A 22,550-nucleotide genomic window follows, 5' to 3' on the forward strand; every position below is an offset into this window, starting at 1 on the left:
GTTGAGACATAGATAAATGATAAGAAAATTGAAATATTAAGTATGGAAGAAAAATGTGTATTATATTACAATTTATACAAATAAATGCAAAAATACACGAAACATAAGAAAACATAAAACAAAATGTCGTGGAAGAGATAAAAATATATAAAATATGTACAAATATGTACATCTTCCTACAAGTGTGCTAAATGTAAATGCAAGCCCCAATATGTGGGAATTATGTAAATTATTTATTTATTACAGGTTAGCCATGTTAAAATTTCATGAGCTATTAGTTGACATACACTTGAAATAACCATTTATAGTATAGTATGTTGTCAAAAAAGTTATACCATAGTAAACTGTAGTATAATTTTTTCATGCTATTTTGGATGACAAACTATAGCAAGAGTTCTTTATGCTATTTTTGACAACATACTATTCGATGACTGTTAAATGTTAATTTGGAAAGACAATATTTTTGTGGTACTTTTTTTGATATTTTTATGACAACATACTGTACTCGTACTCTAACTCTAAACCTCTATGGTACTTATTAAGATGCCAATTGGGAAAAAAATGTTTGGAGTGTTTTTTGTCCATAAAATAGACCAAATAAACATAATCTGAAGGAAAAAAAGTAAATATTCCATGTCCCAATGTTGCCTGCAGGCAACATCATACCATTGTGCAACAACCTGTTGGAATGGATACGATTTTCAGCTGTTTTTGGGACAAATTTTGACTTTTTTGCCATACTACAGCCTTTTTTGATCATTTTTTCGACATGCTATATTCTGATGTTTTGTGCCGTTTTTGCAGGTTTTAATGTTATGGTGTGTCTCAGCGACCTATTTTAAGCTGTTTTAAGGTGTTTCCAGCTGTTTTTGAGATGCGTCATATTTTGACTTTTTTGCCATACTATAGCCTTGCTTTTTTGGTCATTTTTTCGACATGCTATATTCTGATGTTTTGGGCCTTTTTTGCAGGTTTTAATGCTATGGTGTGTCTCAGCTACCTATTTTAAGCTGTTTTAAGGTGTTTCCAGCTGTTTTTGAGACGTGTCAAATTTTGACTTTTTTGCCATACTATAGCCTTGCTTTTTTGGTCATTTTTTCGACATGCTATATTCTGGTGTTTTGTGCCGTTTTTGCAGGTTTTAATGTTATGTTGTGTCTCAGCGACCTATTTATAGCTGTTTTAAGGTGTTTCCAGCTGTTTTTGAGACGTGTCATATTTTGACTTTTTTGCCATACTATAGCCTTGCTTTTTTGATCATTTTTTCGACATGCTATATTCTGATGTTTTGGGCCTTTTTTGCAGGTTTTAATGCTATGGTGTGTTTCAGCGACCTATTTTAAGCTGTTTTGAAGTGACTCCAGCTGTTTTTGAGGAGTCACAAATTTTGACTTTTTTGCCATACTATAGCCTTGCTTTTTTGGTAATTTTTTAATCATGCTATATTATAACTTTTTTGGCCGTTTTTTTCAGGTTTTAATGCTATAGTGTGTTTCAACAAGATATTTTAAGCTGTTTTGAGGTGTTTCCAGCTGTTTTTGAGACGTGTCAAATTTTGACTTTTTTGCCATACTATAGCCTTGCTTTTTTGGTCTTTTTATCGACATGCTATATTATAACGTTTTGGGCCGTTTTTGCAGGTTTTAATGTTATGGTGTGTCTCAGCTACCTATTTTAAGCTGTTTTAAGGTGTTTCCAGCTGTTTTTGAGGAGTCACAAATTTTGACTTTTTTGCCATACTATAGCCTTGCTTTTTTGGTAATTTTTTCGACATGCTATATTCTGATGTTTTGGGCCGTTTTTGCAGGTTTTAATGCTATAGTGTGTTTCAGCGACCTATTTTAAGCTGTTTTGAAGTGACTCCAGCTGTTTTTGAGGAGTCACAAATTTTGACTTTTTTGCCATACTATAGCCTTGCTTTTTTGGTCTTTTTTTCGACATGCTATTACTGGTGTTTTGTGCCATTTTTGCAGGTTTTAATGCTATAGTGTGTCTCAGCTACCTATTTATAGCTGTTTTAAGGTGTTTCCAGCTGTTTTTGAGACGTGTCAAATTTTGACTTTTTTGCCAAACTATAGCCTTGCTTTTTTGGTCATTTTTTAATCATGTTATATTATAACTTTTTTGGCCGTTTTTTTCAGGTTTTAATGCTAAAGTGTGTTTCAACAAGATATTTTAAGCTGTTTTGAGGTGTTTCCAGCTGTTTTTGAGACGTGTCAAACTTTGACTTTTTTGCCATACTATAGCCTTGCTTTTTTGGTCGTTTTATCGACATGCTATATTATAACGTTTTGGGCCGTTTTTGCAGGTTTTAATGCTATGGTGTGTCTCAGCGACCTATTTATAGCTGTTTTAAGGTGTTTCCAGCTGTTTTTGAGACGCGTCATATTTTGACTTTTTTGCCATACTATAGCCTTGCTTTTTTGATCATTTTTTCGACATGCTATATTCTGATGTTTTGGGCCTTTTTTGCAGGTTTTAATGCTATGGTGTGTCTCAGCTACCTATTTTAAGCTGTTTTAAGGTGTTTCCAGCTGTTTTTGAGACGTGTCAAATTTTGACTTTTTTGCCATACTATAGCCTTGCTTTTTTGGTCTTTTTTTGACATGCTATATTCTGATGTTTTGGGCCTTTTTTGCAGGTTTTAATGCTATGGTGTGTCTCAGCTACCTATTTTAAGCTGTTTTAAGGTGTTTCCAGCTGTTTTTGAGATGCGTCATATTTTGACTTTTTTGCCATACTATAGCCTTACTTTTTTGGTCATTTTTTCGACATGCTATATTCTGGTGTTTTGTGCCGTTTTTGCAGGTTTTAATGCTATGGTGTGTCTCAGCTACCTATTTTAAGCTGTGTTAAGGTGTTTCCAGCTGTTTTTGAGATGCGTCATATTTTGACTTTTTTGCCATACTATAGCCTTGCTTTTTTGGTCTTTTTATCGACATGCTATATTATAACGTTTTGGGCCGTTTTTGCAGGTTTTAATGCTATGGTGTGTCTCAGCGACCTATTTATAGCTGTTTTAAGGTGTTTCCAGCTGTTTTTGAGACGCATCATATTTTGACTTTTTTGCCATACTATAGCCTTGCTTTTTTGATCATTTTTTCGACATGCTATATTCTGATGTTTTGGGCCTTTTTTGCAGGTTTTAATGCTATGGTGTGTCTCAGCTACCTATTTTAAGCTGTTTTAAGGTGTTTACGGCTGTTTTTGAGGAGTCACAAATTTTGACTTTTTTGCCATACTATAGCCTTGCTTTTTTGGTCTTTTTTTCGACATGCTATATTCTGGTGTTTTGTGCCATTTTTGCAGGTTTTAATGCTATAGTGTGTCTCAGCTACCTATTTATAGCTGTTTTAAGGTGTTTCCAGCTGTTTTTGAGACGTGTCATATTTTGACTTTTTTGCCAAACTATAGCCTTGCTTTTTTGGTCATTTTTTAATCATGCTATATTATAACTTTTTTGGCCGTTTTTTTCAGGTTTTAATGCTAAAGTGTGTTTCAACAAGATATTTTAAGCTGTTTTGAGGTGTTTCCAGCTGTTTTTGAGACATGTCAAACTTTGACTTTTTTGCCATACTATAGCCTTGCTTTTTTGGTCTTTTTATCGACATGCTATATTATAACGTTTTGGGCCGTTTTTGCAGGTTTTAATGCTATGGTGTGTCTCAGCGACCTATTTTAAGCTGTTTTAAGGTGTTTCCAGCTGTTTTTGAGACGCGTCATATTTTGACTTTTTTGCCATACTATAGCCTTGCTTTTTTGATCATTTTTTCGACATGCTATATTCTGATGTTTTGGGCCTTTTTTGCAGGTTTTAATGCTATGGTGTGTCTCAGCTACCTATTTTAAGCTGTTTTAAGGTGTTTCCAGCTGTTTTTGAGACGTGTCAAATTTTGACTTTTTTGCCATACTATAGCCTTGCTTTTTTGGTCATTTTTTTGACATGCTATATTCTGATGTTTTGGGCCTTTTTTGCAGGTTTTAATGCTATGGTGTGTCTCAGCTACCTATTTTAAGCTGTTTTAAGGTGTTTACGGCTGTTTTTGAGACGTGTCAAATTTTGACTTTTTTGCCATACTATAGCCTTGCTTTTTTGGTCATTTTTTCGACATGCTATATTCTGGTGTTTTGTGCCGTTTTTGCAGGTTTTAAGGTTATGGTGTGTCTCAGCTACCTATTTTAAGCTGTTTTAAGGTGTTTCCAGCTGTTTTTGAGATGCGTCATATTTTGACTTTTTTGCCATACTATAGCCTTGCTTTTTTGGTCATTTTTTCGACATGCTATATTCTGGTGTTTTGTGCCGTTTTTGCAGGTTTTAATGCTATGGTGTGTCTCAGCTACCTATTTTAAGCTGTTTTAAGGTGTTTCCAGCTGTTTTTGAGATGCGTCATATTTTGACTTTTTTGCCATACTATAGCCTTGCTTTTTTGGTCATTTTTTCGACATGCTATATTCTGATGTTTTGGGCCGTTTTTGCAGGTTTTAATGCTATGGTGTGTCTCAGCGACCTATTTTAAGCTGTTTTAAGGTGTTTCCAGCTGTTTTTGAGACGCGTCATATTTTGACTTTTTTGCCATACTATAGCCTTGCTTTTTTGGTCATTTTTTCGACATGCTATATTCTGGTGTTTTAAATGCTTTTGCAGGTTTTAATGCTATGGTGTGTCTCAGCGACCTATTTTAGGCTGTCTTAAGGTGTTTCCGGCTGTTTTTGAGACGTGTCATATTTTGACTTTTTTGCCATACTATAGCCTTGCTTTTTTGGTCATTTTTTCAACATGCTATATTCTGATGTTTTAATGCGTTTTGCAGGTTTTAATGCTATAGTGTGTTTCAGCGACCTATTTTAAGCTGTTTTGAAGTGACTCCAGCTGTTTTTGAGGAGTCACAAATTTTGACTTTTTTGCCATACTATAGCCTTGCTTTTTTGGTCTTTTTTTCGACATGCTATATTCTGGTGTTTTGTGCCATTTTTGCAGGTTTTAATGCTATAGTGTGTCTCAGCGACCTATTTATAGCTGTTTTAAGGTGTTTCCAGCTGTTTTTGAGACGTGTCAAATTTTGACTTTTTTGCCATACTATAGCCTTGCTTTTTTGGTCATTTTTTAATCATGCTATATTATAACTTTTTTGGCCGTTTTTTGCAGGTTTTAAGGCTATAGTGTGTTTCAACAAGATATTTTAAGCTGTTTTGAGGTGTTTCCAGCTGTTTTTGAGACGTGTCAAATTTTGACTTTTTTGCCATACTATAGCCTTGCTTTTTTGGTCTTTTTATCGACATGCTGTATTATAACGTTTTGGGCCGTTTTTGCAGGTTTTAATGCTATGGTGTGTCTCAGCGACCTATTTTAAGCTGTTTTAAGGTGTTTCCAGCTGTTTTTGAGACGCGTCATATTTTGACTTTTTTGCCATACTATAGCCTTGCTTTTTTGATCATTTTTTCGACATGCTATATTCTGATGTTTTGGGCCTTTTTTGCAGGTTTTAATGCTATGGTGTGTCTCAGCTACCTATTTTAAGCTGTTTTAAGGTGTTTACGGCTGTTTTTGAGACGTGTCAAATTTTGACTTTTTTGCCATACTATAGCCTTGCTTTTTTGGTCATTTTTTCGACATGCTATATTCTGATGTTTTGGGCCGTTTTTGCAGGTTTTAATGCTATGGTGTGTCTCAGCTACCTATTTTAAGCTGTTTTAAGGTGTTTACGGCTGTTTTTGAGACGTGTCAAATTTTGACTTTTTTGCCATACTATAGCCTTGCTTTTTTGGTCATTTTTTCGACATGCTATATTCTGGTGTTTTAATGCTTTTTGCAGGTTTTAATGTTATGGTGTGTCTCAGCTACCTATTTTAAGCTGTTTTAAGGTGTTTCCAGCTGTTTTTGAGATGCGTCATATTTTGACTTTTTTGCCATACTATAGCCTTGCTTTTTTGGTCATTTTTTCGACATGCTATATTCTGATGTTTTGGGCCGTTTTTGCAGGTTTTAATGCTATAGTGTGTTTCAGCGACCTATTTTAAGCTGTTTTGAAGTGACTCCAGCTGTTTTTGAGGAGTCACAAATTTTGACTTTTTTGCCATACTATAGCCTTGCTTTTTTGGTCTTTTTTTCGACATGCTATATTCTGGTGTTTTGTGCCATTTTTGCAGGTTTTAATGCTATAGTGTGTCTCAGCGACCTATTTATAGCTGTTTTAAGGTGTTTCCAGCTGTTTTTGAGACGTGTCAAATTTTGACTTTTTTGCCATACTATAGCCTTGCTTTTTTGGTCATTTTTTAATCATGCTATATTATAACTTTTTTGGCCGTTTTTTTCAGGTTTTAATGCTATAGTGTGTTTCAACAAGATATTTTAAGCTGTTTTGAGGTGTTTCCAGCTGTTTTTGAGACGTGTCAAATTTTGACTTTTTTGCCATACTATAGCCTTGCTTTTTGGTCTTTTTATCGACATGCTATATTATAACGTTTTGGGCCGTTTTTGCAGGTTTTAATGCTATGGTGTGTCTCAGCGACCTATTTTAAGCTGTTTTAAGGTGTTTCCAGCTGTTTTTGAGACGCGTCATATTTTGACTTTTTTGCCATACTATAGCCTTGCTTTTTTGATCATTTTTTCGACATGCTATATTCTGATGTTTTGGGCCTTTTTGCAGGTTTTAATGCTATGGTGTGTCTCAGCGACCTATTTTAGGCTGTTTTAAGGTGTTTCCGGCTGTTTTTGAGACATGTCAAATTTTGACTTTTTGCCATACTATAGCCTTGCTTTTTTGATCATTTTTCGACATGCTATATTCTGGTGTTTTGTGCCGTTTTTGCAGGTTTTAATGTTATGGTGTGTCTCAGCGACCTATTTATAGCTGTTTTAAGGTGTTTCCAGCTGTTTTTGAGATGCGTCATATTTTGACTTTTTTGCCATACTATAGCCTTACTTTTTTGGTCATTTGTTCGACATGCTATATTCTGGTGTTTTGTGCCGTTTTTGCAGGTTTTAATGCTATGGTGTGTCTCAGCTACCTATTTTAAGCTGTTTTAAGGTGTTTACGGCTGTTTTTGAGACGTGTCAAATTTTGACTTTTTTGCCATACTATAGCCTTGCTTTTTGATCATTTTTTCGACATGCTATATTCTGGTGTTTTGTGCCGTTTTTGCAGGTTTTAATGTTATGGTGTGTCTCAGCGACCTATTTATAGCTGTTTTAAGGTGTTTCCAGCTGTTTTTGAGATGCGTCATATTTTGACTTTTTTGCCATACTATAGCCTTACTTTTTTGGTCATTTTTTCGACATGCTATATTCTGGTGTTTTGTGCCGTTTTTGCAGGTTTTAATGCTATGGTGTGTCTCAGCTACCTATTTTAAGCTGTTTTAAGGTGTTTACGGCTGTTTTTGAGACGTGTCAAATTTTGACTTTTTTGCCATACTATAGCCTTGCTTTTTTGATCATTTTTTCGACATGCTATATTCTGGTGTTTTGTGCCGTTTTTGCAGGTTTTAATGTTATGGTGTGTCTCAGCGACCTATTTATAGCTGTTTTAAGGTGTTTCCAGCTGTTTTTGAGATGCGTCATATTTTGACTTTTTTGCCATACTATAGCCTTACTTTTTTGGTCATTTTTTCGACATGCTATATTCTGGTGTTTTGTGCCGTTTTTGCAGGTTTTAATGCTATGGTGTGTCTCAGCTACCTATTTTAAGCTGTTTTAAGGTGTTTACGGCTGTTTTTGAGACGTGTCAAATTTTGACTTTTTTGCCATACTATAGCCTTGCTTTTTTGGTCATTTTTTCGACATGCTATATTCTGGTGTTTTGTGCCGTTTTTGCAGTTTTTAATGTTATGGTGTGTCTCAGCGACCTATTTATAGCTGTTTTAAGGTGTTTCCAGCTGTTTTTGAGATGCGTCATATTTTGACTTTTTTGCCATACTATAGCCTTGCTTTTTTGGTCATTTTTTCGACATGCTATATTCTGATGTTTTGGGCCTTTTTTGCAGGTTTTAATGCTATGGTGTGTCTCAGCGACCTATTTTAAGCTGTTTTAAGGTGTTTCCAGCTGTTTTTGAGACGCGTCATATTTTGACTTTTTTGCCATACTATAGCCTTGCTTTTTTGGTCATTTTTTCGACATGCTATATTCTGGTGTTTTGGGCCGTTTTTGCAGGTTTTAATGCTATGGTGTGTCTCAGCGACCTATTTTAGGCTGTTTTAAGGTGTTTCCGGCTGTTTTTGAGACGTGTCATATTTTGACTTTTTTGCCATACTATAGCCTTGCTTTTTTGGTAATTTTTTTCAACATGCTATATTCTGATGTTTTGGGCCGTTTTTGCAGGTTTTAATGCTATAGTGTGTTTCAGCGACCTATTTTAAGCTGTTTTGAAGTGACTCCAGCTGTTTTTGAGGAGTCACAAATTTTGACTTTTTTGCCATACTATAGCCTTGCTTTTTCGGTCTTTTTTTCGACATGCTATATTCTGGTGTTTTGTGCCATTTTTGCAGGTTTTAATGCTATAGTGTGTCTCAGCGACCTATTTATAGCTGTTTTAAGGTGTTTCCAGCTGTTTTTGAGACGTGTCAAATTTTGACTTTTTTGCCATACTATAGCCTTGCTTTTTTGGTCATTTTTTAATCATGCTATATTATAACTTTTTTGGCCGTTTTTTTCAGGTTTTAAGGCTATAGTGTGTTTCAACAAGATATTTTAAGCTGTTTTGAGGTGTTTCCAGCTGTTTTTGAGACGTGTCAAATTTTGACTTTTTTGCCATACTATAGCCTTGCTTTTTTGGTCTTTTTATCGACATGCTATATTATAACGTTTTGGGCCGTTTTTGCAGGTTTTAATGCTATGGTGTGTCTCAGCGACCTATTTTAAGCTGTTTTAAGGTGTTTCCAGCTGTTTTTGAGACGCGTCATATTTTGACTTTTTTGCCATACTATAGCCTTGCTTTTTTGATCATTTTTTCGACATGCTATATTCTGATGTTTTGGGCCTTTTTTGCAGGTTTTAATGCTATGGTGTGTCTCAGCGACCTATTTTAAGCTGTTTTAAGGTGTTTACGGCTGTTTTTGAGACGTGTCAAATTTTGACTTTTTTGCTATACTATAGCCTTGCTTTTTTGGTCATTTTTCGACATGCTATATTCTGGTGTTTTGTGCCGTTTTTGCAGGTTTTAATGTTATGGTGTGTCTCAGCGACCTATTTATAGCTGTTTTAAGGTGTTTCCAGCTGTTTTTGAGATGCGTCATATTTTGACTTTTTGCCATACTATAGCCTTGCTTTTTTGGTCATTTTTTCGACATGCTATATTCTGGTGTTTTGTGCCGTTTTTGCAGGTTTTAATGCTATGGTGTGTCTCAGCTACCTATTTTAAGCTGTTTTGAGGTGTTTCCGGCTGTTTTTGAGATGCGTCATATTTTGACTTTTTTGCCATACTATAGCCTTGCTTTTTTGGTCATTTTTTCGACATGCTATATTCTGATGTTTTGGGCCTTTTTTGCAGGTTTTAATGCTATGGTGTGTCTCAGCGACCTATTTTAAGCTGTTTTAAGGTGTTTCCAGCTGTTTTTGAGATCGCGTCATATTTTGACTTTTGCCATACTATAGCCTTGCTTTTTTGGTCATTTTTTCGACATGCTATATTCTGGTGTTTTGGGCCGTTTTTGCAGGTTTTAATGCTATGGTGTGTCTCAGCTACCTATTTTAAGCTGTTTTAAGGTGTTTCCAGCTGTTTTTGAGATGCGTCATATTTTGACTTTTTGCCATACTATAGCCTTAGCTTTTTGGTCATTTTTTCGACATGCTATATTCTGATGTTTTAAATGCTTTTTGCAGGTTTTAATGCTATGGTGTGTCTCAGCTACCTATTTTAAGCTGTTTTAAGGTGTTTACGGCTGTTTTTGAGACGTGTCAAATTTTGACTTTTTTGCCATACTATAGCCTTGCTTTTTTGGTCATTTTTTCGACATGCTATATTCTGGTGTTTTGGGCCGTTTTTGCAGGTTTTAATGTTATGGTGTGTCTCAGCTACCTATTTTAAGCTGTTTTAAGGTGTTTCCAGCTGTTTTTGAGATGCGTCATATTTTGACTTTTTGCCATACTATAGCCTTGCTTTTTGGTCATTTTTTCGACATGCTATATTCTGATGTTTTAATGCTTTTGCAGGTTTTAATGCTATAGTGTGTTTCAGCGACCTATTTTAAGCTGTTTTGAAGTGACTCCAGCTGTTTTTGAGGAGTCACAAATTTTGACTTTTTTGCCATACTATAGCCTTGCTTTTTTGGTCTTTTTTTCGACATGCTATATTCTGGTGTATTGGGCCGTTTTTGCAGGTTTTAATGCTATAGTGTGTCTCAGCGACCTATTTATAGCTGTTTTAAGGTGTTTCCGGCTGTTTTTGAGACGTGTCAAATTTTGACTTTTTTGCCATACTATAGCCTTGCTTTTTGGTCATTTTTTAATCATGCTATATTATAACTTTTTTGGCCATTTTTTTCAGGTTTTAATGCTATAGTGTGTTTCAACAAGATATTTTAAGCTGTTTTGAGGTGTTTCCAGCTGCTTTTGAGACGTGTCAAATTTTGACTTTTTTGCCATACTATAGCCTTGCTTTTTTGGTCTTTTTATCGACATGCTATATTATAACGCTTTTGGGCCGTTTTTGCAGGTTTTAATGCTATGGTGTGTCTCAGCGACCTATTTTAAGCTGTTTTAAGGTGTTTCCAGCTGTTTTTGAGACGCGTCATATTTTGACTTTTTTGCCATACTATAGCCTTGCTTTTTTGATCATTTTTTCGACATGCTATATTCTGATGTTTTGGGCCTTTTTTGCAGGTTTTAATGCTATGGTGTGTCTCAGCGACCTATTTTAAGCTGTTTTAAGGTGTTTACGGCTGTTTTTGAGACATGTCAAATTTTGACTTTTTTGCCATACTATAGCCTTGCTTTTTTGATCATTTTTTCGACATGCTATATTCTGGTGTTTTGTGCCGTTTTTGCAGGTTTTAATGTTATGGTGTGTCTCAGCGACCTATTTATAGCTGTTTTAAGGTGTTTCCAGCTGTTTTTGAGATGCGTCATATTTTGACTTTTTTGCCATACTATAGCCTTACTTTTTTGGTCATTTGTTCGACATGCTATATTCTGGTGTTTTGTGCCGTTTTTGCAGGTTTTAATGCTATGGTGTGTCTCAGCTACCTATTTTAAGCTGTTTTAAGGTGTTTACGGCTGTTTTTGAGACGTGTCAAATTTTGACTTTTTTGCCATACTATAGCCTTGCTTTTTTGATCATTTTTTCGACATGCTATATTCTGGTGTTTTGTGCCGTTTTTGCAGGTTTTAATGTTATGGTGTGTCTCAGCGACCTATTTATAGCTGTTTTAAGGTGTTTCCAGCTGTTTTTGAGATGCGTCATATTTTGACTTTTTTGCCATACTATAGCCTTACTTTTTTGGTCATTTTTTCGACATGCTATATTCTGGTGTTTTGTGCCGTTTTTGCAGGTTTTAATGCTATGGTGTGTCTCAGCTACCTATTTTAAGCTGTTTTAAGGTGTTTACGGCTGTTTTTGAGACGTGTCAAATTTTGACTTTTTTGCCATACTATAGCCTTGCTTTTTTGATCATTTTTTCGACATGCTATATTCTGGTGTTTTGTGCCGTTTTTGCAGGTTTTAATGTTATGGTGTGTCTCAGCGACCTATTTATAGCTGTTTTAAGGTGTTTCCAGCTGTTTTTGAGATGCGTCATATTTTGACTTTTTGCCATACTATAGCCTTACTTTTTTGGTCATTTTTTCGACATGCTATATTCTGGTGTTTTGTGCCGTTTTTGCAGGTTTTAATGCTATGGTGTGTCTCAGCTACCTATTTTAAGCTGTTTTAAGGTGTTTACGGCTGTTTTTGAGACGTGTCAAATTTTGACTTTTTTGCCATACTATAGCCTTGCTTTTTTGGTCATTTTTTCGACATGCTATATTCTGGTGTTTTGTGCCGTTTTTGCAGTTTTTAATGTTATGGTGTGTCTCAGCGACCTATTTATAGCTGTTTTAAGGTGTTTCCAGCTGTTTTTGAGATGCGTCATATTTTGACTTTTTTGCCATACTATAGCCTTGCTTTTTGGTCATTTTTCGACATGCTATATTCTGGTGTTTTGGGCCTTTTTTGCAGGTTTTAATGCTATGGTGTGTCTCAGCGACCTATTTTAAGCTGTTTTAAGGTGTTTCCAGCTGTTTTTGAGACGCGTCATATTTTGACTTTTTTGCCATACTATAGCCTTGCTTTTTTGGTCATTTTTTCGACATGCTATATTCTGGTGTTTTGGGCCGTTTTTGCAGGTTTTAATGCTATGGTGTGTCTCAGCGACCTATTTTAGGCTGTTTTAAGGTGTTTCCGGCTGTTTTTGAGACGTGTCATATTTTGACTTTTTTGCCATACTATAGCCTTGCTTTTTTGGTAATTTTTTTCAACATGCTATATTCTGATGTTTTGGGCCGTTTTTGCAGGTTTTAATGCTATAGTGTGTTTCAGCGACCTATTTTAAGCTGTTTTGAAGTGACTCCAGCTGTTTTTGAGGAGTCACATATTTTGACTTTTTTGCCATACTATAGCCTTGCTTTTTTGGTCATTTTTTCGACATGCTATATTCTGGTGTTTTGGGCCGTTTTTGCAGGTTTTAATGCTATGGTGTGTCTCAGCGACCTATTTTAGGCTGTTTTAAGGTGTTTCCGGCTGTTTTTGAGACGTGTCATATTTTGACTTTTTTGCCATACTATAGCCTTGCTTTTTTGGTAATTTTTTTCAACATGCTATATTCTGATGTTTTAATGCTTTTTGCAGGTTTTAATGCTATAGTGTGTTTCAGCGACCTATTTTAAGCTGTTTTGAAGTGACTCCAGCTGTTTTTGAGGAGTCACAAATTTTGACTTTTTTGCCATACTATAGCCTTGCTTTTTCGGTCTTTTTTTCGACATGCTATATTCTGGTGTTTTGTGCCATTTTTGCAGGTTTTAATGCTATAGTGTGTCTCAGCGACCTATTTATAGCTGTTTTAAGGTGTTTCCAGCTGTTTTTGAGACGTGTCAAATTTTGACTTTTTTGCCATACTATAGCCTTGCTTTTTTGGTCATTTTTTAATCATGCTATATTATAACTTTTTTGGCCGTTTTTTTCAGGTTTTAAGGCTATAGTGTGTTTCAACAAGATATTTTAAGCTGTTTTGAGGTGTTTCCAGCTGTTTTTGAGACGTGTCAAATTTTGACTTTTTTGCCATACTATAGCCTTGCTTTTTTGGTCTTTTTATCGACATGCTATATTATAACGTTTTGGGCCGTTTTTGCAGGTTTTAATGCTATGGTGTGTCTCAGCGACCTATTTAAAGCTGTTTTAAGGTGTTTCCAGCTGTTTTTGAGACGCGTCATATTTTGACTTTTTTGCCATACTATAGCCTTGCTTTTTTGATCATTTTTTCGACATGCTATATTCTGATGTTTTGGGCCTTTTTGCAGGTTTTAATGCTATGGTGTGTCTCAGCGACCTATTTTTAGCTGTTTTAAGGTGTTTACGGCTGTTTTTGAGACGTGTCAAATTTTGAGTTTTTTGCCATACTATAGCCTTGCTTTTTGGTCATTTTTTCGACATGCTATATTCTGGTGTTTTGTGCCGTTTTTGCAGGTTTTAATGTTATGGTGTGTCTCAGCGACCTATTTATAGCTGTTTTAAGGTGTTTCCAGCTGTTTTTGAGATGCGTCATATTTTGACTTTTTTGCCATACTATAGCCTTACTTTTTTGGTCATTTTTTCGACATGCTATATTCTGGTGTTTTGTGCCGTTTTTGCAGGTTTTAATGCTATGGTGTGTCTCAGCTACCTATTTTAAGCTGTTTTAAGGTGTTTACGGCTGTTTTTGAGACGTGTCAAATTTTGACTTTTTTGCCATACTATAGCCTTGCTTTTTTGGTCATTTTTTCGACATGCTATATTCTGGTGTTTTGTGCCGTTTTTGCAGGTTTTAATGTTATGGTGTGTCTCAGCGACCTATTTATAGCTGTTTTAAGGTGTTTCCAGCTGTTTTTGAGATGCGTCATATTTTGACTTTTTTGCCATACTATAGCCTTGCTTTTTGGTCATTTTTTCGACATGCTATATTCTGGTGTTTTGTGCCGTTTTTGCAGGTTTTAATGCTATGGTGTGTCTCAGCTACCTATTTTAAGCTGTTTTGAGGTGTTTCCGGCTGTTTTTGAGATGCGTCATATTTTGACTTTTTTGCCATACTATAGCCTTGCTTTTTTGGTCATTTTTTCGACATGCTATATTCTGATGTTTTGGGCCTTTTTTGCAGGTTTTAATGCTATGGTGTGTCTCAGCGACCTATTTTAAGCTGTTTTAAGGTGTTTCCAGCTGTTTTTGAGACGCGTCATATTTTGACTTTTTTGCCATACTATAGCCTTGCTTTTTTGGTCATTTTTTCGACATGCTATATTCTGGTGTTTTAATGCTTTTGCAGGTTTTAATGCTATGGTGTGTCTCAGCTACCTATTTTAAGCTGTTTTAAGGTGTTTCCAGCTGTTTTTGAGATGCGTCATATTTTGACTTTTTTGCCATACTATAGCCTTGCTTTTTTGGTCATTTTTTCGACATGCTATATTCTGATGTTTTGGGCCGTTTTTGCAGGTTTTAATGCTATGGTGTGTCTCAGCTACCTATTTTAAGCTGTTTTAAGGTGTTTACGGCTGTTTTGAGATTTGTCAAATTTTGACTTTTTGCCATACTATAGCCTTGCTTTTTGGTCATTTTTTCGACATGCTATATTCTGGTGTTTTGGGCCGTTTTTGCAGGTTTTAATGTTATGGTGTGTCTCAGCTACCTATTTTAAGCTGTTTTAAGGTGTTTCCAGCTGTTTTTGAGATGCGTCATATTTTGACTTTTTTGCCATACTATAGCCTTGCTTTTTTGGTCATTTTTTCGACATGCTATATTCTGATGTTTTGGGCCGTTTTTGCAGGTTTTAATGCTATAGTGTGTTTCAGCGACCTATTTTAAGCTGTTTTGAAGTGACTCCAGCTGTTTTTGAGGAGTCACAAATTTTGACTTTTTTGCCATACTATAGCCTTGCTTTTTCGGTCTTTTTTTCGACATGCTATATTCTGGTGTTTTGTGCCATTTTTGCAGGTTTTAATGCTATAGTGTGTCTCAGCGACCTATTTATAGCTGTTTTAAGGTGTTTCCAGCTGTTTTTGAGACGTGTCAAATTTTGACTTTTTTGCCATACTATAGCCTTGCTTTTTTGGTCATTTTTTAATCATGCTATATTATAACTTTTTTGGCCGTTTTTTTCAGGTTTTAATGCTATAGTGTGTTTCAACAAGATATTTTAAGCTGTTTTGAGGTGTTTCCAGCTGCTTTTGAGACGTGTCAAATTTTGACTTTTTGCCATACTATAGCCTTGCTTTTTGGTCTTTTTATCGACATGCTATATTATAACGTTTTAATGCTTTTTGCAGGTTTTAATGCTATGGTGTGTCTCAGCGACCTATTTAAAGCTGTTTTAAGGTGTTTCCAGCTGTTTTTGAGACGCGTCATATTTTGACTTTTTTGCCATACTATAGCCTTGCTTTTTTGATCATTTTTTCGACATGCTATATTCTGATGTTTTGGGCCTTTTTTGCAGGTTTTAATGCTATGGTGTGTCTCAGCGACCTATTTTAAGCTGTTTTAAGGTGTTTACGGCTGTTTTTGAGACGTGTCAAATTTTGACTTTTTTGCTATACTATAGCCTTGCTTTTTTGGTCATTTTTTCGACATGCTATATTCTGGTGTTTTGTGCCGTTTTTGCAGGTTTTAATGTTATGGTGTGTCTCAGCGACCTATTTATAGCTGTTTTAAGGTGTTTCCAGCTGTTTTTGAGATGCGTCATATTTTGACTTTTTTGCCATACTATAGCCTTACTTTTTTGGTCATTTTTTCGACATGCTATATTCTGGTGTTTTGTGCCGTTTTTGCAGGTTTTAATGCTATGGTGTGTCTCAGCTACCTATTTTAAGCTGTTTTAAGGTGTTTACGGCTGTTTTTGAGACGTGTCAAATTTTGACTTTTTGCCATACTATAGCCTTGCTTTTTGGTCATTTTTCGACATGCTATATTCTGGTGTTTTGTGCCGTTTTTGCAGGTTTTAATGTTATGGTGTGTCTCAGCGACCTATTTATAGCTGTTTTAAGGTGTTTCCAGCTGTTTTTGAGATGCGTCATATTTTGACTTTTTTGCCATACTATAGCCTTGCTTTTTTGGTCATTTTTTCGACATGCTATATTCTGGTGTTTTGTGCCGTTTTTGCAGGTTTTAATGCTATGGTGTGTCTCAGCTACCTATTTTAAGCTGTTTTGAGGTGTTTCCGGCTGTTTTTGAGATGCGTCATATTTTGACTTTTTTGCCATACTATAGCCTTGCTTTTTTGGTCATTTTTTCGACATGCTATATTCTGATGTTTTGGGCCGTTTTTGCAGGTTTTAATGCTATGGTGTGTCTCAGCGACCTATTTTAAGCTGTTTTAAGGTGTTTCCAGCTGTTTTTGAGACGCGTCATATTTTGACTTTTTTGCCATACTATAGCCTTGCTTTTTTGGTCATTTTTTCGACATGCTATATTCTGGTGTTTTAATGCTTTTGCAGGTTTTAATGCTATGGTGTGTCTCAGCTACCTATTTTAAGCTGTTTTAAGGTGTTTCCAGCTGTTTTTGAGATGCGTCATATTTTGACTTTTTTGCCATACTATAGCCTTGCTTTTTTGGTCATTTTTTCGACATGCTATATTCTGATGTTTTAAATGCTTTTGCAGGTTTTAATGCTATGGTGTGTCTCAGCTACCTATTTTAAGCTGTTTTAAGGTGTTTACGGCTGTTTTTGAGACGTGTCAAATTTTGACTTTTTTGCCATACTATAGCCTTGCTTTTTTGGTCATTTTTTCGACATGCTATATTCTGGTGTTTTGGGCCGTTTTTGCAGGTTTTAATGTTATGGTGTGTCTCAGCTACCTATTTTAAGCTGTTTTAAGGTGTTTCCAGCTGTTTTTGAGATGCGTCATATTTTGACTTTTTTGCCATACTATAGCCTTGCTTTTTTGGTCATTTTTTCGACATGCTATATTCTGATGTTTTAATGCTTTTGCAGGTTTTAATGCTATAGTGTGTTTCAGCGACCTATTTTAAGCTGTTTTGAAGTGACTCCAGCTGTTTTTGAGGAGTCACAAATTTTGACTTTTTTGCCATACTATAGCCTTGCTTTTTTGGTCTTTTTTTCGACATGCTATATTCTGGTGTTTTGTGCCATTTTTGCAGGTTTTAATGCTATAGTGTGTCTCAGCGACCTATTTATAGCTGTTTTAAGGTGTTTCCAGCTGTTTTTGAGACGTGTCAAATTTTGACTTTTTTGCCATACTATAGCCTTGCTTTTTGGTCATTTTTAATCATGCTATATTATAACTTTTTTGGCCGTTTTTTTCAGGTTTTAATGCTATAGTGTGTTTCAACAAGATATTTTAAGCTGTTTTGAGGTGTTTCCAGCTGCTTTTGAGACGTGTCAAATTTTGACTTTTTTGCCATACTATAGCCTTGCTTTTTTGGTCTTTTTATCGACATGCTATATTATAACGTTTTGGGCCGTTTTTGCAGGTTTTAATGCTATGGTGTGTCTCAGCGACCTATTTTAAGCTGTTTTAAGGTGTTTCCAGCTGTTTTTGAGACGCCGTCATATTTTGACTTTTTGCCATACTATAGCCTTGCTTTTTTTGATCATTTTTTCGACATGCTATATTCTGATGTTTTGGGCCTTTTTTGCAGGTTTTAATGCTATGGTGTGTCTCAGCGACCTATTTTAAGCTGTTTTAAGGTGTTTACGGCTGTTTTTGAGACATGTCAAATTTTGACTTTTTTGCCATACTATAGCCTTGCTTTTTTGATCATTTTTTCGACATGCTATATTCTGGTGTTTTGTGCCGTTTTTGCAGGTTTTAATGTTATGGTGTGTCTCAGCGACCTATTTATAGCTGTTTTAAGGTGTTTCCAGCTGTTTTTGAGATGCGTCATATTTTGCCTTTTTTGCCATACTATAGCCTTACTTTTTGGTCATTTTTCGACATGCTATATTCTGGTGTTTTGTGCCGTTTTTGCAGGTTTTAATGCTATGGTGTGTCTCAGCTACCTATTTTAAGCTGTTTTAAGGTGTTTACGGCTGTTTTTGAGACGTGTCAAATTTTGACTTTTTTGCCATACTATAGCCTTGCTTTTTTGATCATTTTTTCGACATGCTATATTCTGGTGTTTTGTGCCGTTTTTGCAGGTTTTAATGTTATGGTGTGTCTCAGCGACCTATTTATAGCTGTTTTAAGGTGTTTCCAGCTGTTTTTGAGATGCGTCATATTTTGACTTTTTTGCCATACTATAGCCTTGCTTTTTTGGTCATTTTTTCGACATGCTATATTCTGGTGTTTTGTGCCGTTTTTGCAGGTTTTAATGCTATGGTGTGTCTCAGCTACCTATTTTAAGCTGTTTTAAGGTGTTTACGGCTGTTTTTGAGACGTGTCAAATTTTGACTTTTTTGCCATACTATAGCCTTGCTTTTTTGATCATTTTTTCGACATGCTATATTCTGGTGTTTTGTGCCGTTTTTGCAGGTTTTAATGTTATGGTGTGTCTCAGCGACCTATTTATAGCTGTTTTAAGGTGTTTCCAGCTGTTTTTGAGATGCGTCATATTTTGACTTTTTTGCCATACTATAGCCTTACTTTTTTGGTCATTTTTTCGACATGCTATATTCTGGTGTTTTGTGCCGTTTTTGCAGGTTTTAATGCTATGGTGTGTCTCAGCTACCTATTTTAAGCTGTTTTAAGGTGTTTACGGCTGTTTTTGAGACGTGTCAAATTTTGACTTTTTTGCCATACTATAGCCTTGCTTTTTGGTCATTTTTCGACATGCTATATTCTGGTGTTTTGTGCCGTTTTTGCAGGTTTTAATGTTATGGTGTGTCTCAGCGACCTATTTATAGCTGTTTTAAGGTGTTTCCAGCTGTTTTTGAGATGCGTCATATTTTGACTTTTTTGCCATACTATAGCCTTGCTTTTTTGGTCATTTTTTCGACATGCTATATTCTGGTGTTTTGGGCCGTTTTTGCAGGTTTTAATGCTATGGTGTGTCTCAGCTACCTATTTTAAGCTGTTTTAAGGTGTTTCCAGCTGTTTTTGAGACGCGTCATATTTTGACTTTTTTGCCATACTATAGCCTTGCTTTTTTGGTCATTTTTTCGACATGCTATATTCTGGTGTTTTGTGCCGTTTTTGCAGGTTTTAATGTTATGGTGTGTCTCAGCGACCTATTTATAGCTGTTTTAAGGTGTTTCCAGCTGTTTTTGAGATGCGTCATATTTTGACTTTTTTGCCATACTATAGCCTTGCTTTTTTGGTCATTTTTTCGACATGCTATATTCTGATGTTTTGGGCCGTTTTTGCAGGTTTTAATGCTATAGTGTGTTTCAGCGACCTATTTTAAGCTGTTTTGAAGTGACTCCAGCTGTTTTTGAGGAGTCACAAATTTTGACTTTTTTGCCATACTATAGCCTTGCTTTTTTGGTCTTTTTTTCGACATGCTATATTCTGGTGTTTTGTGCCATTTTTGCAGGTTTTAATGCTATAGTGTGTCTCAGCGACCTATTTATAGCTGTTTTAAGGTGTTTCCAGCTGTTTTTGAGACGCGTCATATTTTGACTTTTTTGCCATACTATAGCCTTGCTTTTTTGGTCATTTTTTAGACATGCTATATTCTGGTGTTTTGGGCGTTTTGCAGGTTTTAATGCTATGGTGTGTCTCAGCGACCTATTTTAGGCTGTTTTAAGGTGTTTCCGGCTGTTTTTGAGACGCGTCATATTTTGACTTTTTTGCCTTGCTTTTGTGGTAATTTTTTTCAACATGCTATATTCTGATGTTTTGGGCCGTTTTTGCAGGTTTTAATGCTATAGTGTGTCTCAGCGACCTATTTATAGCTGTTTTAAGGTGTTTCCAGCTGTTTTTGAGACGTGTCAAATTTTGACTTTTTTGCCATACTATAGCCTTGCTTTTTTGGTCATTTTTTAATCATGCTATATTATAACTTTTTTGGCCATTTTTTTCAGGTTTTAATGCTATAGTGTGTTTCAACAAGATATTTTAAGCTGTTTTGAGGTGTTTCCAGCTGCTTTTGAGACGTGTCAAATTTTGACTTTTTTGCCATACTATAGCCTTGCTTTTTTGGTCTTTTTATCGACATGCTATATTATAACGTTTTGGGCCGTTTTTGCAGGTTTTAATGCTATGGTGTGTCTCAGCGACCTATTTTAAGCTGTTTTAAGGTGTTTCCAGCTGTTTTTGAGATGCGTCATATTTTGACTTTTTGCCATACTATAGCCTTGCTTTTTGGTCATTTTTTCGACATGCTATATTCTGATGTTTTTTGGGCCGTTTTGCAGGTTTTAATGCTATAGTGTGTTTCAGCTACCTATTTTAAGCTGTTTTAAGGTGTTTCCAGCTGTTTTTGAGGAGTCACATATTTTGACTTTTTTGCCATACTATAGCCTTGCTTTTTTGGTCATTTTTTCGACATGCTATATTCTGATGTTTTGTGCCGTTTTTGCAGGTTTTAATGCTATAGTGTGTTTCAGCGACCTATTTTAAGCTGTTTTGAAGTGACTCCAGCTGTTTTTGAGGAGTCACAAATTTTGACTTTTTTGCCATACTATAGCCTTGCTTTTTTGGTCTTTTTTTCGACATGCTATATTCTGGTGTTTTGTGACATTTTTGCAGGTTTTAATGCTATAGTGTGTCTCAGCGACCTATTTATAGCTGTTTTAAGGTGTTTCCAGCTGTTTTTGAGACGTGTCAAATTTTGACTTTTTTGCCATACTATAGCCTTGCTTTTTTGGTCATTTTTTAATCATGCTATATTATAACTTTTTTGGCCGTTTTTTTCAGGTTTTAATGCTATAGTGTGTTTCAACAAGATATTTTAAGCTGTTTTGAGGTGTTTCCAGCTGTTTTTGAGACGTGTCAAATTTTGACTTTTTTGCCATACTATAGCCTTGCTTTTTTGGTCTTTTTATCGACATGCTATATCATAACGTTTTGGGCCGTTTTTGCAGGTTTTAATGCTATGGTGTGTCTCAGCTACCTATTTTAAGCTGTTTTAAGGTGTTTACGGCTGTTTTTGAGACGTGTCAAATTTTGACTTTTTTACCATACTATAGCCTTGCTTTTTTGGTCATTTTTTCGACATGCTATATTCTGATGTTTTGGGCCTTTTTTGCAGGTTTTAATACTATGGTGTGTCTCAGCTACCTATTTTAAGCTGTTTTGAAGTGACTCCAGCTGTTTTTGAGGAGTCACAAATTTTGACTTGTTTGCCATACTATAGCCTTGCTTTTTTGGTCTTTTTTTCGACATGCTATATTCTGGTGTTTTGTGCCATCTTTGCAGGTTTTAATGCTATAGTGTGTCTCAGAGAGCTATTTATAGCTGTTTTAAGGTGTTTCCAGCTGTTTTTGAGACGTGTCAAATTTTGACTTTTTTGCCATACTATAGCCTTGCTTTTTTGGTCATTTTTTAATCATGCTATATTATAACTTTTTTGGCCGTTTTTTTCAGGTTTTAATGCTATGGTGTGTCTCAGCGACCTATTTTAAGCTGTTTTAAGGTGTTTCCAGCTGTTTTTGAGACGCACCATATTTTGACTTTTTTGCCATACTATAGCCTTGCTTTTTTGATCATTTTTTCGACATGCTATATTCTGATGTTTTGGGCCTTTTTTGCAGGTTTTAATGCTATGGTGTGTCTCAGCTACCTATTTTAAGCTGTTTTAAGGTGTTTACGGCTGTTTTTGAGACGTGTCAAATTTTGACTTTTTTGCCATACTATAGCCTTGCTTTTTTGGTCATTTTTTCAACATGCTATATTCTGATGTTTTGGGCCTTTTTTGCAGGTTTTAATGCTATGGTGTGTCTCATCTACCTATTTTAAGCTGTTTTAAGGTGTTTACGGCTGTTTTTGAGACGTGTCAAATTTTGACTTTTTTGCCATACTATAGCCTTGCTTTTTTGGTCATTTTTTTGACATGCTATATTCTGATGTTTTGGGCCTTTTTTGCAGGTTTTAATGCTATGGTGTGTCTCAGCTACCTATTTTAAGCTGTTTTAAGGTGTTTACGGCTGTTTTTGAGACGTGTCAAATTTTGACTTTTTTGCCATACTATAGCCTTGCTTTTTTGGTCATTTTTTCGACATGCTATATTCTGGTGTTTTGTGCCGTTTTTGCAGGTTTTAATGTTATGGTGTGTCTCAGCGACCTATTTATAGCTGTTTTAAGGTGTTTCCAGCTGTTTTTGAGATGCGTCATATTTTGACTTTTTTGCCATACTATAGCCTTGCTTTTTTGATCATTTTTTCGACATGCTATATTCTGATGTTTTGGGCCTTTTTTGCAGGTTTTAATGCTATGGTGTGTTTCAGCGACCTATTTTAAGCTGTTTTGAAGTGACTCCAGCTGTTTTTGAGGAGTCACAA

The sequence above is a fragment of the Plectropomus leopardus genome, chromosome 18 (genome assembly GCF_026936395.1).
Source record: "Plectropomus leopardus strain MGB_pleo_1.0 chromosome 18, ASM2693639v1, whole genome shotgun sequence".
Taxonomy (NCBI): domain Eukaryota; kingdom Metazoa; phylum Chordata; class Actinopteri; order Perciformes; family Serranidae; genus Plectropomus; species Plectropomus leopardus.